Here is a 16,978-nt window from a genome sequence, read left to right on the forward strand (position 1 = left end):
TTCTTTCTCTTTCTTTCTTTCTTTCTTTCTTTCTTTCTTTCTTTCTTTCTTTCTTTCTTTCTTTCTTTCTTTCTTTCTTTCTTTCTTTCTTTTTTTCTTTCTTTCTTCTCTCTCTCCCTCTTACCTTCTACCTCAGAACTGATACTAAGTATCAGTTCCAAAACAGAAGAATGGTAAGGACTAGGCAACTGGGGTTAAGTGACTTACCCAGAGTCACATAGCTAGGAAATTTCTGAGGTCATATTTGAACTCAGTACCTCCCATCTTTATCCATTGAACTATCTAGCTGTCCCTTGCTTCATGTATTTTTTTAAACCCTTACCTTCCACCTTGGAATCAATACAGTGTATTGGTTTCAAGGCAGAAGAGTGGTAAGGGTAGGCAATGGGGGTCAAGTGACTTGCCCAGGGTCAAACAGCTGGGAAGTGTCTGGGGCCACATTTGAATCTAGGACCTCCTGTCTCTAGGTCTGGCTCTCGACCCACTGAGCTACCCAGCTGCCCCCACTTCATATATTTTCACTGACTACTTCCCATGCCTGGAATAGTCTCTTGGGTTTCCTTCAAGAATCATCTCAAATCCCACCTTCTGCAAAGGCTTCTTAGTCCCCACTTCCTCATTTCCCTACTATTAGCACCTTCTGAGATTCTCTTCCATTCACTCTGCTCAAATCTTTCATGTACAGGGCTGTCTGGATGTGATCTCCCTTAGAATGTGAACTCTGTTAATGCAAGGATTGTTTTTACTTCTCTTGGTCTCCTCAGTGCTTAACTGACTGCCTAGTAAATGCTTGTGTGATTGACAGACTGACTGAGATCTTGAAAGGTCAGAAGACTCAGGAGAGTTTGCCAGCAACTAAGCTTTGTGAGCACTATAGTAAACTTCAGGATCCAACCCAGTAGTGAGTTGATGTGGCAGTCAAGACACTGTCTGACAAGTAAGAGAGCAACTCTGCCTATCAGGGATGCCACATTCAGAAGTGAACTTGGTAAGAAAAGTGCTTTATAGCAACTACATTAAGTTTGAGCCCATCCTCCCCAGGGATCTAGGTAGTACAAGGAAGGGTGAGCTCTGAGATCAGTGGAATATATTTTAGAGGTTTTGCTTTTAAACCTCTGTTCTTACTACATGTTTTCCATATATAATTTTTTAAAATAATTTTAAAACCTTTACCTTCTGTCTTAGAATCAATACTAAGTATCTGTTCTAAGTCAAGAGAATGGCAAGGGCTAGGTGATTGGAGTTAAATGACTTGCTCTGGGTCACACAGCTAGGAAGTATCTGAGGCCACATTCCTTTGTAATAGGGATTTTGTTGATCTTTCTCAGTGGAATGGAAGGTAGGAGAAAGAAAAGGCAGATTTCAATGGATTGTGGGGGAAAGCAACAAAATTCTGGACTTATTCTCCTGAATCACATGCACACTTATTCCCCAAAATTACACATTCATGTCCAATCTCCAGAGGATTCTAGGTGTGCCTCTGAAGAACTAAAAGTACTTAATGCTATGAACTCAAACTCCCATTCTTGTGTGCTCTCCCCATGATAAATTGACTGTGCACCTCCCTGCCTCCATCTAGCTTTTGCAAAAGGATATATAGAAGGGGCAGTTAAGAGGCTCAGTGGATAGAGAGCAAGGCACCAAGTGCCCAAGGCTTCTTTTTTTTCATTAAGGCCTCTACTAAGACTCTACTAACCCGCTCCTTAAAAGGGGATATATAAGTAAGTTTTCAGGAGCTATCTTTTCTTATTAATTGAATAACAAGCTCTGAAACGCCCCCCTCCATCTCAATTTTAAAAATGGGATAAACTCTCTTTCTATATCTATATTAGTTTATTTGCTCAGCTTTAAATAAACATCAAGGTTACTGGCTATACCATTTCTTGACATTGTAACAAACAACAAAAAAGACTTAAATAACTATTTATGATCCACTATAAGACAGTTCACAGCCAAAGTAATGTATATGTACATTACCTTCTATCTTAGAATCAATACTATATCAGTTCCAAGGCTAAAGAACTGCAAAAAAGGTTAAGTGATTTGTCTGAGGTCCCACAGCTGGGAAGTATCTGAGGCCAGATTTGAACCTCCAGTCTCTAGGCTTGGCTCTCAGTTCACTAAGCTATCTAGCCGCCCCCTCAAAATCACTTATAATGATTTCTGCAACTGCTGTCTCTTCAATTCTGAAAACATAGTCCTACCATTCAGAGTAGCAATTAAAGTTTCCTTTTTTCTTATTCTCTTCATGTTCTTCTGAAAGATAAGGGTTGAACCCAATTCTCTCAGGAAATAAGTTCTTTTAGTCCTTTCCCTCTATTCTATCTTCAGTAACCATAGCTTAACCAAAATAACAGTTAAACTGTTTCTCAGAATGATCATAGAATGGGAATCCAAGTATAACTATTCAAAATCCTGTTACCTCTAAATGTTACAGTAACAGTATCTATAGTTTCCTTGAGAGAGTATATGGAAACTGGTGTTACATTGTATTTATCTCTTTTGTAAGTTTCTCTTCCCGACTTAAGATTTCCTCTTAGTATTCCGAGCTTTGTGAGTCCAGTAGAGGTACATGGAATGGTAGAGGTGATGGAGTCCGATTCTAGCCTTTTCTTTTGTTTTTGAGATGAAGGTCACAAACCACCTATACTTTATTCTGTTCATGACCTGCCAAAGATCCTTTACAGGGCATTTACTCTCATACTCAGCTTCTCTTGATATAGATACTAAAGGAGCAGGTGGGATGTTCACTGGCTACTCTTCTCTCTGGTTATACATTTCTTTTCTAATAGTTTATAATTTTGCTTTGCTTGGGCTATCCTTCATTAGTAACATTCTGCAGCCTGTTCTTACCATCATGTATCCATTCATTAGTTGCTCTTAGGGTGACCTGAAGAAAGTATGGCAGAAAATTTCAATATTGGTATCGCTGTTCAGCTCATTTCAGTGGCGTCCAATTCATCGAGACCCTTTTGGGGTTTTCTTGGCAAAGTTTTGCCATTTCCTTCTCCAGCTCATTTTATAAATGAGGCAAATAGGGTTAAGTGATTTGTTCAAGGTCACACAGCTTGTAAGTGTCTGAGGCAAAATTTGAACCCAGAAAAAGCAGCTTCCTGACTCCAGGCCTTTAATCAATCCACTGGGCCACCTACTGTCCCCAATTTAGATATTAGAGTTGAATAAATATTTTACATAGTTTGGGCTGGAAAATCCCGAGGGACTAGATTCAGTCCTTGGAGACTGGCTCCTTAAACCCTGAGCCTGCCATCCTGGAGAAAAATTTACTTATTAGCTTAGGTTATAGCTCACGTATATCTATGATTTCCTATAAAAAGGTACTCAATGTATAATATGACTCAGCTTTATACAGGTTTTTTATGCCTACACATAAAAGACTTACACACAGCATAAACTAATAGAACAGGATTCAAAAGCTTAACTTATGACGACTGCTATACAATCTTTTAATAGGCTTATTCTTAAACCTCATCTACTGCAGGACTATTATTTAGGCATTTTATATTTTACCTCATCTCTGCACTGTCCAAACAACTCCTGTTGTATGTGTGCTGGTAAAACAGTGAGGCTTGGGCCAATTCTCCTGTTAGTAGCTATACTAAATTAGTTACACGACAGGGGTGATTCTTCCCATTCTACTATTCAACTTTAACTAAAAGGATTCCAGTACCTCTGAGGCCACCTTCAAGCCTGGAAAAGTCCATCTCAGGATAGAGAGTCATTCATTAAGAACCAACATAAAAGAGGTAGCCCAAATCCAGGCTCAGGTTTTCCTAGGCAGGGCATATGCTTTAGATGGTCTCATAGAAACTGAGACACAGCAAGCTGCCCCCTTCATCATCCTTCTCTTGGAAAGTGATTCCAAACATTACTGACACTATTTGAAGCTGGAAAGGAAGGGCCAGCTGAGTTTGAGGTTGATCATTGCCCATTGCCTCATCTGATTTTTTTTTTAATCATTCCAAAGTATAAACCCTTTAGTCCTGAGTCACACCATTTTAGAAGCAGGCCCCAAAGTTCTTTCAAGGTTGACCAGAATTAGAAATAGCAACTCTAAGAATGTTTCATGAGACAGGCCAATTTAACTTCTGCTAAAAGTGTTTCAGACAAGTAAAAATTTTTTCAAGGACCATAGTTGGAAAATACTTCCATCCTAGAATCATAAAATTGGCTAAAAGGCTCAGTGATGATTTGGTTTAAAAAAGAGAAAGCCTGGAGAAGTGAAATGACTTTCCATAAATCAAACAAAAATCCACGTCGTCTGACTTCAAGTGTCATTTCTTTCCATGAAGGAATTGCCAACTTGAACCAGTCTTCTGCCTCCAAATTCTTTTCATTCCTCAACTCTTTCGGACCCCATCTTGGTTCAGCTATTCAACATGGCGGCTTTTATTCCAGGTGGTAATCGAAAAACTCATTTGTGCCTTTCCAAAGCCTAAAGTACGAGTGTATCTGATGGCAGCTCTACTGATTAGGCTTTCAAGTTCTAGATTTGCCTTTTCAACTCAAGTCCAAGTAATATCAAATTAACTCCTATGGTTCTGGAAGAACCTTAAGTAGGTCAGCCTTTCAACTACATAGCCATTCTCCAATAATGATTCATAAAACAATTCTTCATAATATTCCAGTAAGGAAATATTCTTCAGTGTATCCCAGAAAGGGAAGCTACTAACCCATTTTCTAAGTTCTAGCAGGGAATGGGGAGAAGGGCTCAGTATCATACTTTAGAGAAGGGAGCCTGGGCCATAGCTAAGGGGCTCTGACCCCATGGATCAGAGCACTGGTCTTCCCTGTCTCTTTTTAAATCACTGAGCGAACAGCTCGTGCAGGTCTTTTCAAGAAGGAGCTTTTGCAAACCTCCCATCACCCAAAGCACTCTAAACCACACCACAGCCCTAGCCCCACAAACCCCAAGCATTTCCATTTTCTTGTACTTTATGAATGAACCGGTACCGGAATGCGCAAGCACAGTTTTTTGCTCCTCTTGCGCGGCCCTGCCTTGGTAGGCCAATAGGCAACGGGCATAGGGGCGGAGCCTGAGAGAGGCGACCTGGGCGCTCTCGCGGTTCCTTCGCTTACACTCTCTGTGTTGTGGTCACGTGGTTGGCCCTGGCTTTGGGCGCGGCGCTTGTTTTGATTTCTTCCTGGCTCTCGGGGCCCCGCGGTCAGGTGCCACAGTGGGCCCTCCAGCAGCTCCATGACGAACTCCTAGTTTCTCCGTTCTTTCGGAACTGGCCGGAACCCCGCTGCTTCCCCGCTACAGGATCCGGCTCGGTAGGTGAGTTCTTGCCGCGCGCCCCGTGTGGGAGACGACCGGCTGCTTCTGGGAGCCCCGTGCGGTTGAGGTCCGGATCCAGGCAGGCGTGGGGGGGCGGGGTTGGGGACCCCAAGGCCTGATGGTGCAGTGAGCTTGGACACTCAGGGCTTAGTAACATAACAGGATGGTGACTCATCGGAGAGTGGGACCTGCCCACTTCTCTAAGTACGCTGGGGACTTAGCTGCCCAGGAGAGTCCTGCGAGGTAGACGAGCATCCCAGCGAGCATGGCACGCTTAAGGTGCTTCTCCGAATGCCGGGGACGGGGGTCTGGCCCATTGGATCTAACATTGTCCACTTAGGCTGTTAACTTCGTTTGGGAGGATTGAATGTACCTTGCGCTGAAGATGCTCTCCTTCTGGAGGACTTTGGGAATCCAAGCCAGTTTCCCACCTCCATTTTTTTGATTTTGATTTTGATTTTGATTCAAGCTGAACCCTTAGTAATGGAGCTTAGTCGGAATATAGGAGAGAGGACTATCTTGGGCACCAAGACCACTTTTCCTCAGGGAAAACTATCCTGATCTGGATGGACCCTTAAACTTTAAGCCTCCACCTTTTTTTATTCACTAAACTAGAAGTGGAAATAAGATATTTGGTTTTACAACAGAGAAAGGGGCAGATGAATTGGGTCTCCAGATTCTGTGGCTAACAGCTCTTGTCCTCTCTCCCAAATTTTTCTACTATTTAGAGGCCCCTTCCTTCCTTCCTTAAACACCCCCGGATCCTATCACCATTCTTTTTAAAGTATTTGCTTCAAGACCCAAGGTAATGTTCTGTATGTATCAGAGTCCTTAGCCACCTACTTGTCTCCCCAGCTTACATCGAGTCCCTGACTGCTGGCAAGGATGAGTTTTATTTACACTTAGTGGACACAGTAGTGCAGGTACTACTTGGAGAGGCAGGTGCTGAGTGTCACGGCTCTGTTCCTGGGGAGTTGATGGCTGCAGCTTCTTTTGTCTGCTTATCTGAGGAGAATGAAAAAAATAAAGTGACAGCCCCTAAAAATTCTTTGTATGTGTTCTGTACATAATTCTGTTTGTATATATTTTGTTTCTCTCTGCTCTTTCCTCATAAAATGCAATTTTTTTTAGGACTGGGATTATTTCATTTTTAGCTTGTACTACCAGAGCCTAAAACAGTGTATAGTAATCACTTAATAAAGACTTATTGATTAAAAGTGCTAAACTCTTTCCTAATCTTGATCTCTCTTGCATATGTTCCTTGAGAAACCAAAAGCCTTCTTAATTTGAAGTGGCTTCTGTGGGGAGGTCCCCAGAATTTGGGCCTACCAGCACAAAGCAGACCCCTCATTTGTGGATAGGGTAAATGGTCTCTGTTTCTTGTCAGAATGAATATATTCCTTCATTATTGAGGTTCATTGCTATGTATTGGTCTACTCTCTCATCTTTCTGCCAAGGTAAGTGACTAGAAGGAAGAAGGATAAAAGGGCCAGGACTGATCTGAGGGCTAATCCTGCAGCAACTTTTTGCCTCTGACCCTTCCAAGACATCAAGAGTCTCATCACAAACTATATGAATGTCATGCATGGGAAAACCCAGTGAGTATGAAAGATGGAGCCAAAATGCTTTATTATTGGCATGGGAAAAGCAAATTTCTGTAAGGGACTGTAGTTTAGTTAGGAGGCCAGAAAGTGAATTGTATTATGGACTGTTATGATGGGGAGAAGTGCTAACTACCTTAAGTCTATCTAAGCTACCTCTTTCCGAAGGAAAGAGGTAGCTTAGATAGACTTAAGGTAGTTGAAAGGAAATAAGTGCTTAAGGTCTAGAAAAGTGATAACTTTTCTCTTGTAGGATTCTTGGGGTGCTGGGGCATTGGGGAATAAGGCAGATATTTCTCCATGATGTGGTAAATGAACTATATCAACTTTGTGGGGTGGCAGGAATGCTAGACTGAGAGCTGGATGTGTTATAATTCTGGCTGTGACATTGATGAACTATGTGAATATGGGCATGTAATTTTAATCTTTGAGGCTCAGTTTTCATATCCATATGGGGTGAACTAAATGTCAGCACAGTGAATTTGGAATTTGAATATCTGAGTTTGAATCACTAGTGATATGATTGTGGGCAAATCGATGAACCATTCTGTGCCTCAGTTTCCTGGTCCTGGTTGATATCATTACATGATTTCTAACATCCCTTTTAACTCTGAAATTTCATTCACTTCCCTCATTTCTTATTTACTTTTTGGTTAGATTTATCTAGTTCTGATAGGGGAAGATTGAGGTTCCCCCACTAGTATAGTTTTACTATTTCCTTCTTAAGCTCCTTTAGTTTCCCTTTCAACTCTGAAAGGCTATAACTTCATACCTGAGCTAGCTTTACACATTCAGCCTAATATTAGATTTTGTGTTTCTCCTTCCTTCCCTCTCCCCTACTCCAATTTAGGGTTTGTGTCTAGAGATTTAAATCAGGGGAGACTTAGCAGCTTAGTAGGCCTTGCAGGAAATATTGGGGAACATGATAAAATGTCTCTCATGATTCTGTGTCCCAAATCTGCTTCCAGGGTAGTTCTGATAATTGAAGGAAAGAAGCTGGTGGAGGTCCAGGGAACTATCTTAGAACCATCAACTCAAAAGAACCAGGGGTAAGATTTCAGGATAGACATGTGGGAGTAGCACCGACATTGGCCCCAGGGGGCGTGATAGGATATATCTCTTTAACTATAAAAGGCCTTTTTGGTGGAAGGTGTTAGAATATTGGCCTATGTCACTTCATTCCCCCGTATCCCTACCCTCTCAGGTGATTTAGAGCATCGCTACAAAAATTATGGAAGAAATTGTCCAACCGAAGAACTCTTGACTGCTATCACATGTGATCCAAGAAGCAGTGGTTGCCAACTTCCTTGATGTTCCCAGCAAATGTTCCTGAGGGGTGATGGGCCAAGATTGTTTCTAGAAAAAGTGCCCAGGACTCGACTGGTGTTGGTGCCCCAAAGTCCTTCAGATGCTTTTTTCCCTATATTTTCCTGGAATCTTCCTTGACTAACTGGGTACTAATTTCTGGTCTCTTAACTTCTATTAAAGGACCTATGTTGGAGCTAGTGGGATTTATGTTCATAGGTCATTTAAGACTCATCTTTAAGGCAAGGGCCAGAGTTGGTTTCTTTGGGGATCCTTTGAAGGGCCAGAGTCTAGTCAGGTTGAGGAAAGCTGAGCCTTTGCAGTGTGGCAAGCTGCTCAACTGTCTAATTTCTATTTGCAAAAATAAATAAATAAAATGTTATTTGTGTGATCTCTCTCTGTCTGAGAAAAGGGTACATACCTTTTCACTGATCTATGAACTTTGTCTTTGGATATATAAAAATGGGCCTTCTCTGGGAACTCTTCCCTTGTCCCATCACTTGCCTCTCTGTTCTTCACATCCACAAGCCCACAATCATATTCTGCCCTTTTTCCTGCCCCCCATACCGTTTTTTTTGTCAGAAGTTTGTGAGTCCTGACTCTGCTTTCTAGCTGTATGATGGATAAAGTAATCACCCTGAGCCTGTCTGCCCCGTATATAAAAGGGGGATAATAAAATTTGCCTTACCAACTTTACAGGGTTGTTGTGAACCATAAAGCACTGTATAAATGTTATAATTTTCTCTTTTTTTGCTCTCCTCTTCTGCACTTTCCTTTTGGGCTCTGTACTGTGTGTGGGCTGAGCTAGCTTCTTGAGTTTAAGGCCTTTTATTCCTCTAAGCTTGGTGGTGGGTAGGGTGGAATGAGCATACTATGGTTTTTCTTAATCTAAATCCTGGGGTTTCTTTTTACTACTGAAACACTGCCCTCTAGTGAGCAACTCTGTCAACACTTATCCCATGAGTTTAGACCCAGCTAGGAGTTGTATGTGGTAGGAGAACTTGTGGAGAAATCCAGGGCATGGGGGCAACCAATAGTTAGTCTTGAAAGTAGAGGGTGGAGGGGGAGATAAGGTAGCTGGAAAGAAATTGTGGAAATAGACTGGAGCTAATCACTAGAAGGATTTTTTCCCCACTACTAGAGTAGAAGTGGTTCCTGGATACTTCCCTACTAAACCATTTACCCCCTTTAGTTCTTCTTTTAGGCCCCACAGATACTATTCTTCAAATGCTAAGTGCTGCAGTCTTCATTCTCTGGATTATAAGTCCAAGCAATTAATTTCCTCTCTATTTTTAGATAGATACCAAGTTGGCATATGTGGTTTTGATGTTGGGTATACACCTATCCTTCTCTATCCCACTGGATTGTTAATACTATAAGAAAGACCTATCAGCTGCCAGGTATACATGTAATTGTTTGACTAGGGCAGGAGCCAGCCCTGAATAGATGGGAGAGCTCGGCTGGGAAGACTACTCTCCTATGGCCTTTATTTCCAGTTGGAACTCCCCAGTTGGAGATTAATAGCAGAACCAGAAAACTTGCAATTGACACTTCATCAAGTCTCTTTTCGGGAAGTTTAGGCCTGTCCAGCCTCTCCTCAAAGGGCCAAAGGCTCCTGCTTGAGAGGGGCACTGAAACCTGGGATCCTCTTCAATTTCTGTCTTTCCTAGTTCAGGACAGCCCCACTATCTGATTCTAAAGTTGTCTTACCTCTAGGCTCCAGAGTGTTGATCTTTAACAGGGCTGGGGGGGCAAAGAGGGGAAGTTGGGTTGAGCTGTTCCATTTTTTCTCACCCTTCCAGCTGGCATTCTGCTTCAGTCATGGGAACCTCAGTAGCCTATACTTCTCCTATTCCTGGGACAGACTGGGATCAAAAAAGGTGATTAAAATCCAACTCCCTTTTAGCTGAGACTGACCCACTTGCAATAGAGTATTTGTCCTCTGTGCTTCTTGTGGTGCCTCTGGGCAGAATAGCAAATACTAGAAATCTCTAAAATTTGTGTAAATATGGAACAGCTTCAAGTGAACTTAAAGACTTTCCTGGAAGAATTTTGTCTCTCTCCCTGGACTTTTTAGTTGTGGTTCCATTCTATTTACTCTCCTCTTTCTTGGGATTAGTGCCTGTTTGAAAAGGGTAAACTGGGAGGCAGTTAGGTGACTCAGTGGATTGAGAGCCAAATCTAGAATGGGAGGTTTTGGGTTCAAATCTGCCTTCAGACATTTCCTAGCTGTGTGACCTTAGGCAAACCACTTAACCCCCATTGCCTAGCCCTTACCACTCTTCTGCCTCGGAACCAATACACAGAATTGATTCTAAGACAGAAGATAAGGGTTAAAAAAAAAAAAAGGTAACCTGGGCTGCTGGGCAAGCCTTTTCCTGAAAAAGGAAATCTTTTGTTTTGTGGTAATGATTCAAAAATAAAGAAGTGAGGAAAGAAACTGAAAAAGGGAAAGGAGGCCTACAAAACTTGGGTCACTTTGAACTTGGGGTCCAGGAGGACCCTCCCCTCTTTACTGTTTGCAGCTTTTGAATGGCCCAGAATCAGAATCATGGGCCCAGGTAAGCTCCACGGCTCTAATAATTGAGAACTTCTTCCTCCCTCTCACCCAGGTTTGCCAGGATTGTATTTCAAGGAGATTTTCTCCCAGGTGTCCTGGGTAACTCAATTTGGGCCAGTAGTAAAAAGAAACCCCAGGATTTAGATTAACAAGAGCAAGTCTGCTAGGTGGTCTGTTTTGCCTTCTACAAAGATCACTGCTTTTCTATCAGGGGAAATGAGGGGGCACACACTTCTTCCCGATCCCCTCTAGCCTTCTTTTTTTCCCCAGGAGTGAGAAGATGAGGCATTTGCTCTGGTCTTCCACAGTGCCCAGAACGTAGAGAACACCCTTCCTGTGAGACCTGGGAGCCTAGTCCTCACTTTCTCCGTTTGGGGACTCCAGTTCCCAGGGTGCAGAGCAGCAGCCAATCCCCAGTCTCCTCTTCTTCTCTTCTTCCATCCCCCTCCTTAGCAAGAATGCCCCAGGACCGGGTGGGGGGGGGAGGGGGAGGCTGGAGTTTTGGGTCCTGGGATCCTGAGAAGAATAAACAGAGAAGAGGCAGAGGAAATGGGAACTTCTAGGTTCCGGGTTCCGATCGGAACATAGGCCGTTCGGGAAAATTGTGGGGAAGGACAAGAGCTCAAGAGAACTTCATTCCCACGTGTCTGCGAATCGGTCTGACCGGCGCCGTCGGGGTTAACCTCAAGCGGAGGGATTCTTCAGCGTGTGCGCAGAACTGCAGAGTCACAGCCTTCCACCGAAAGAACTGTGTCCCTCCGCGGCTCAGGTCCAACACAAAATAGGACCTCATCCTCTCCCTTTTTCCCTTCTCCAGCTGGATCCTCTGGCCCAAGCCCTTTTACGATTCTTCCGCAGGAGGTTCCCTAGATCTTTACGCCCGTCGTCGACATCTCGGGCCGCAGAGCAGCCCGGTTGGCAGGATCCACCCTCCCGGCCGCGCAGGAGGCGGAGGGGGGAGGCGGAGCTGTGTCTCTGCTGCACTACTTTCCTCTCCGGTTGCAAATGGCTGCCTTGGTCCCCACTTTCCGCTCAGTTTCCTGACCCCCGGCGCCGGGAGCCGGGGCTGGGCCATGTACCTTTAGATCCCCGGTGGTCCTAATCTGCACGCGATAGTGGAGTGCAAGCCAGCCTGATCCGGCCGGATCGGAGTCGGGGCAGCCCTCGGAGCGAGAGGGGAAGGGAGGCGAGAGCTGGGCCCGGAGCGGCCGGAGAGGAGCGGGCAGAGGCTTCCCACCGCCCGTTTCTTCGTCGCCCGACCCTCCCTTCCCCTGGAGGAGGCGAAGGTGTGGGGCCCGAGGCCGCGGAAAGAGAGAGAGGTTGGGGCGGAGACGGCGGGGCCCGTGCGTGTGTGTCAGTTTCACTCCCGAGGCCCTGCCGGCTTCGCTTCAATGTAGCTAAGCAAGCACGGCCTCAGGGGGCCCGAGGCGGGGAGAGCCTCTGCGTTCCATCCGAAGTGTCTCAGCGTTCCATCCGGGCCAGCCGGGGAAGAGGCTCCGCGTTCCATCCGGGCTGGCGAGGGGAAGCCTCCCGCGTTCCATCGAGAGCATTTCAGCCTTCCTTCCACCAGGAACCGGGCGCTGGGCATCGCTGGGTGGGGGTGGGGGGCGCCCGGCGGGCCCGGGGCTGGGAGGCGGACCAGCTCTTCGGAGGTGAAGGCTGCTCGCCGAAGATCAAAGCCACGGGTGCTCCCTTTGTGTCGGCTCTGGATTCGCCGCCCCGGGGCTTTGCTTAGGAAACCTAAGCGGCTGGGACCGAGAGAAGAGAACTAACTCCCCGCTTGGTGTTTTCATCCACTTTAAATTTTTTTTTGAAGGGGGGGCCCGCTCCGACCTGGATTTACCGTTCTTGGCCCCTCTTTGGCCCCCCCCGTGTGGGGGGCGGTTGTGATCGTCCTGGCGGGTGGAGGTCGGGGAGCGGCCGGAGCTGTGGCCATGTTCTCTGGTGAAGATTTCTGGATCGCCCTGTGAAGAGGTGAGTGAAGTCCGCACTGCTCGGGCCCGGCAATGGGTGCAGCCAGATCACGTCCCCTAGCAGGGGTCAGTTTCTCTAGTCGGGAAGCGAGGGTGTCAGCCTAGGGGAGGGCTTTCCTGGCAATGTCCGTCCAGGGACCAGAAGTGAGGCTTGCCTTGCGGCCTGGTGTGTTGGGGTGTGCCTGAGAACCGGGAAAAATGGCTCAGGTCTCCTCACAGCCCAGGTGTGTTTTTATTTTGTGTGTGCTGGGTGGATGATCGGCTACCGGGACTGGCTAGAGTTGTCCCAGCAGTCCGCACACGCCCCTGGGGCTGCTTCCTCTCCCGCCTTGTTTAGGCTTCTCATGTCTTGGGGAGGTGGGGACTGGGGAGAACTCCACCGCCTGGTTTGACCTTAAGCCCCCCTCCCCCTCCACACACACTTTTGCCAGGCGTCATGGACTCGGGGACCCCTCCCGCCTTCACCTCCTTTCCCCCTTCCTGTTCGTGCAATAGGAGTTCCTGTAGCTGGACTTCTGTGAAGGAAGGGATGGCAAGGTCTAGAAGGAAGCAGAGGGCCCTGATGCTGATCCCCCAAATACCCCCTACCCAGTAAAACAAATTGACCGCCCGGAGGCCTAATGCTGTCGCAGTCCTGTTGCCTTCCCTCTCTTGGGGATGGACATAATCTCCAGAGGATTATAGAGGAGGCTGGAGAGATTTGTTTCCTGCGAATGTGGGCCGGAAAAAATGGCTTTTGTTTGTGGCTTTCTCCAAGTCTGGCCTGAAGGGTCTGCTGCCCATGAGCCCCTGGCTATTCCCGCCTGCCCTTTTTGGCCCCTCCCACACCTCTCCAACCCCTCTGCAACTGGGGCTTAACCTGGTCCTCTGATTTGCCCCCACTGGACTAGTAGGGCGGCCTTGCCCTCCTCAGAGGGGAAGTGGCCAGATCAGTGCTGACTCTGCTGGAGCTCTGAGCATTTGTGCAGGCTCCTGGATTCTTCTCACTTCTCCCAGCTTTATCTTGGGACAGGTGCCTTTCTTCTCAGTACCCCCACCTGTCATACCATGTTGAAGGGATCTGCCTGGAGCCTCCACTCCCCATCCCCCTCCCCACTCCCACCCCAGGTTTCCCTAGGCCCAGCTTAGAAACTAGGGAAGTGTGGGCTCCGTCCTTGAAATATTTCTTGGTATTAACCCTGTAGTGAGAGATGGCATTGGTAGGAGTGTAAGATGAGGCGGCAGCTGTGCTGCCTGTTTCCATCTCTGGAGGCCACAGCCCTATTCATTGATAGAGCCCCTTAGTCTCTATACCCTGTTCCCCCAGCCCCCCAGGACTACTCCAGTGAGGTGTGGCTGACTCAGAGAAGGCCAGGGACGACCCGGAGAGTCCAAAGGGATAGCTTGCTGGCTTTAGGGACTTTTCTGGGGGGTTGTCTCAAAAATTAGGGTGAAGAGAGGTGTGGCCTGGGAACGAGGAAGTCCTGAGTCCCTCAGCAGAGCTAGCTGATCACTCAAAGGCTTGGTTAGGCCCTTCATCTCCCTAGGCCCCAGTCTCCCACTTTTCTGCTAAAAGAAGGCTTGAGCAATTGGTATAGGGGTTAGGGAGGGGAAATGGAGTTGAAATAAAGCCAGTGTCTTCCTTTTTTCCTAAGAGAATTTTGGGAAAGTAAGCAAAATCATCCATTCTCTTTGCTCACTTTCTGGGTTCTTAGTAGATCTTCCCTTACTCTCCCTGGCCTAAATCCTGCTAGGTATTATTTCTGTAGTAATCTGGGAGCTTTTTCTCTTGTAGCAAAGGATTGAACTGGAAAGGGATCTTGATTGCTCCATTTAAAGAGGTGTTGGTATGAGAATCCCAGTCCTCAGTTTTTAGAATTAGGGAGGTTTTAGAAAGTGGGTTTTAGAAACCTGGGGGCTCTGGCTATTGCTCACCAATGTCTTTGCCGAGAACTCAAGAGCAGGAGAGAAATGGTTAGGGAAGATGTTTGGTGTGAGCTTAGGCCAGGCCTTTCTCTGTAGAAATGGGGAGGTAGGGGCTGAAGGTTCTGAGGCTTTTTAGGGGACTCAGGGTCTGAAGGATATAGTTTGGGGAATTGCTGGTGTCACTTACCCTGCCTCAGGGGGGTGGGTGGCCATTTCTTCCCTAATAGTGCCAGGCTGTTCAGTTTGAGAGGGCTGTACACGGGGGAGGACCGAGGAATTTGTCCCTTTGGCCTTGTGTAAGATGGTTCTCCTCCCACCCCACTGCATTATCACTGTTTTTGTTTTGTTTTGTTTCTTGCTATTGTGACTCCTTTGGCCTCGACTTTGGGTGAGAGTCAGTGGGGTAGGGTGTCCCTGATTGAGAGGACCAGGAGGTAACAATGTTCTTGTCTCTAAGAAATGTTGAAGGTCTCCCAGACTTCCTAAATAGGATTAGGGCTTGGATCAGGTGGGAAGAGAGGGCTGGAGATGCCCTCTTCCTTTTGGAACAGTCTCAGTTTCTACACCTCCTCTTGCCAAAGGTATCCTTTGGATGTTTTCCATGGAGCTGACAGGTAGATTTCCTATAGGATGCTTAAGTAGTTGTCTTGCCCTGTCCTGTCCTTTTCCATTGGAGATGTAGTAGAGTGCCCAAATCAGAGAGTTTGGAGGTAGTGGGTGTCAGTGGGGTGGCCTCTCCTGTTCAGAAAGGTATAGGATGTGGAATGATGTACCTTTTGGGGGAGAGAGATGAAAAAGATTTCCCTCCCCCCCAGAAGTATCCCAGGAGTAAGACTCCATCCTTAGGATTCTAGAGGCCTTGGGTCTAGGGAAGGTATTGAAGTCTTTGGGTTATTCCCTGATCCTGAGAACGATTGTAGGAGTGCATCTCTTGGAAAGATCCAGCTGGATTATTTGCCTTTAGTAGGGGGTTGGGGAGCTATCCTGAGACTTCTGTAACCCCTCTTCTGATCACAGGGATGGGAAGGGTGAGGCATGGCTGAGCAAATTGAGATCTACCATAAAAGCTCTATCCTTTTGGATCCCTTTTCAGATTTTTGACTAGACTGACTCCTCTTCACCCAGTCCCCCAATCCTAGCACTAAGAACTAGAAACACCTGCTCCTTTCCTCCTTGTCCCCCCCATGGAAGTGACTTGATCTGAGGGCCACAAGCAAAGCTCAGAGTGTGTCAACCATGTACACCCCTCTCCAGGGCTTTCCAGGGGACAAAGTCCCTGGTGCCTAGAAGGATATGACAGCTCTCTCTCCTGATTTCTTTCCCCATTTGGAGGGGAAGTGTATTTCTGCTTTAAGTTAGCTCAGGTTCTGAAACAGCCAGGCTGGCCCTGGAGTGTGGCTTACCTTCTCTCATCTTTCCCTACCCCCTGCCTCTCCCTCTCCCCACTGAGGATGTGGAAACCTCACTTGGCGGAAGGGGAAGGAAACTCCTCCGTCCTCTGGCTTAGAACTCCTGTCAGGGGCAATGTGTTTCCAAGGACCACAACTCCCAGCATGCCCGGCGGTAGGCCTGGTTACACATGCTCAGTAGTTCCCAGGGCCCTTTTCTGTTGCTTCTGGGGGCATCTAAGAAGGAAGGGCTGTTGTCGTTGCTAAGGGCAACAGCCTGGGGACTCCAGGCTAGGTGAGACCCCTGGTGGGGCAAGGGGGAGGGGACTGTGCTGGTTGACTAGGTTGGGAAGCGGGGTGGGGACAGGAATTAGGGCCAGCTTCTCTGGCAGGGATCCAATGGGGGTGGGGAGGAGGAACCCCCTTCTTCAGAATGAAGCCCCAGTTTAAACCAGGGGATCTGTTGTGGGGTCAGCCTTTAGCTGGGCTCTGGCACCCAGGAATCCCTCCCATCTCCTCTGCCTTAGCAGGGAAGGGCCCAGACTTTGCCTGGGGGATGCCCAGTTTGGGCTATGTGTCCCCAGAGAAGAAGTGGATGGGTGCTGGCCTCCTTCTGTGTGTTTGGGGGTGGGGGCAGCAGGCTGAGGGTCAACGAGGGAGGAGACTGGACCCTGGCACTGCTGAATCTCAGGATGGTGGCTGAAATGAAACTGGGGACAGGCCCGTTCTGCTTAAGGGGGTTGAGCAGGGTACAAAAAATGTTGCCTTTAAAAGACAGTCCTGGGGGTGAAGGGGGTTATATTTGGTGTTAGATGTATTTCAGATTGGCGTCCTCCTTTTGGTGGGCAGCTCTCAAGGGGTGAAGGGAATGGAGGCCGGGAGGACCAGAACTCCTAGGCATAGTTAGTTACTTGCAGTGTCTAGATATACAGCCGTCCCTCCTTCTGGAA

At 46.9% G+C, this 16,978-nt stretch overlaps 1 long non-coding RNA gene across 1 annotated transcript; it reads left to right on the forward strand.

Annotated features, from left to right (window-relative positions):
• The first annotated feature begins 5,176 nt into the window (after positions 1-5,176).
• LOC123249429 lies at positions 5,177-8,863 on the forward strand. The gene is made up of 4 exons (XR_006506382.1): positions 5,177-5,296; positions 6,754-6,894; positions 7,866-7,946; positions 8,102-8,863. It is a non-coding gene; the product is annotated as an uncharacterized LOC123249429 (long non-coding RNA).
• The last annotated feature ends 8,115 nt before the right edge of the window (positions 8,864-16,978 follow it).

This window comes from Gracilinanus agilis, chromosome 5 (assembly GCF_016433145.1).
Source record: "Gracilinanus agilis isolate LMUSP501 chromosome 5, AgileGrace, whole genome shotgun sequence".
In the NCBI taxonomy this organism is placed as follows: Eukaryota; Metazoa; Chordata; class Mammalia; order Didelphimorphia; family Didelphidae; genus Gracilinanus; species Gracilinanus agilis.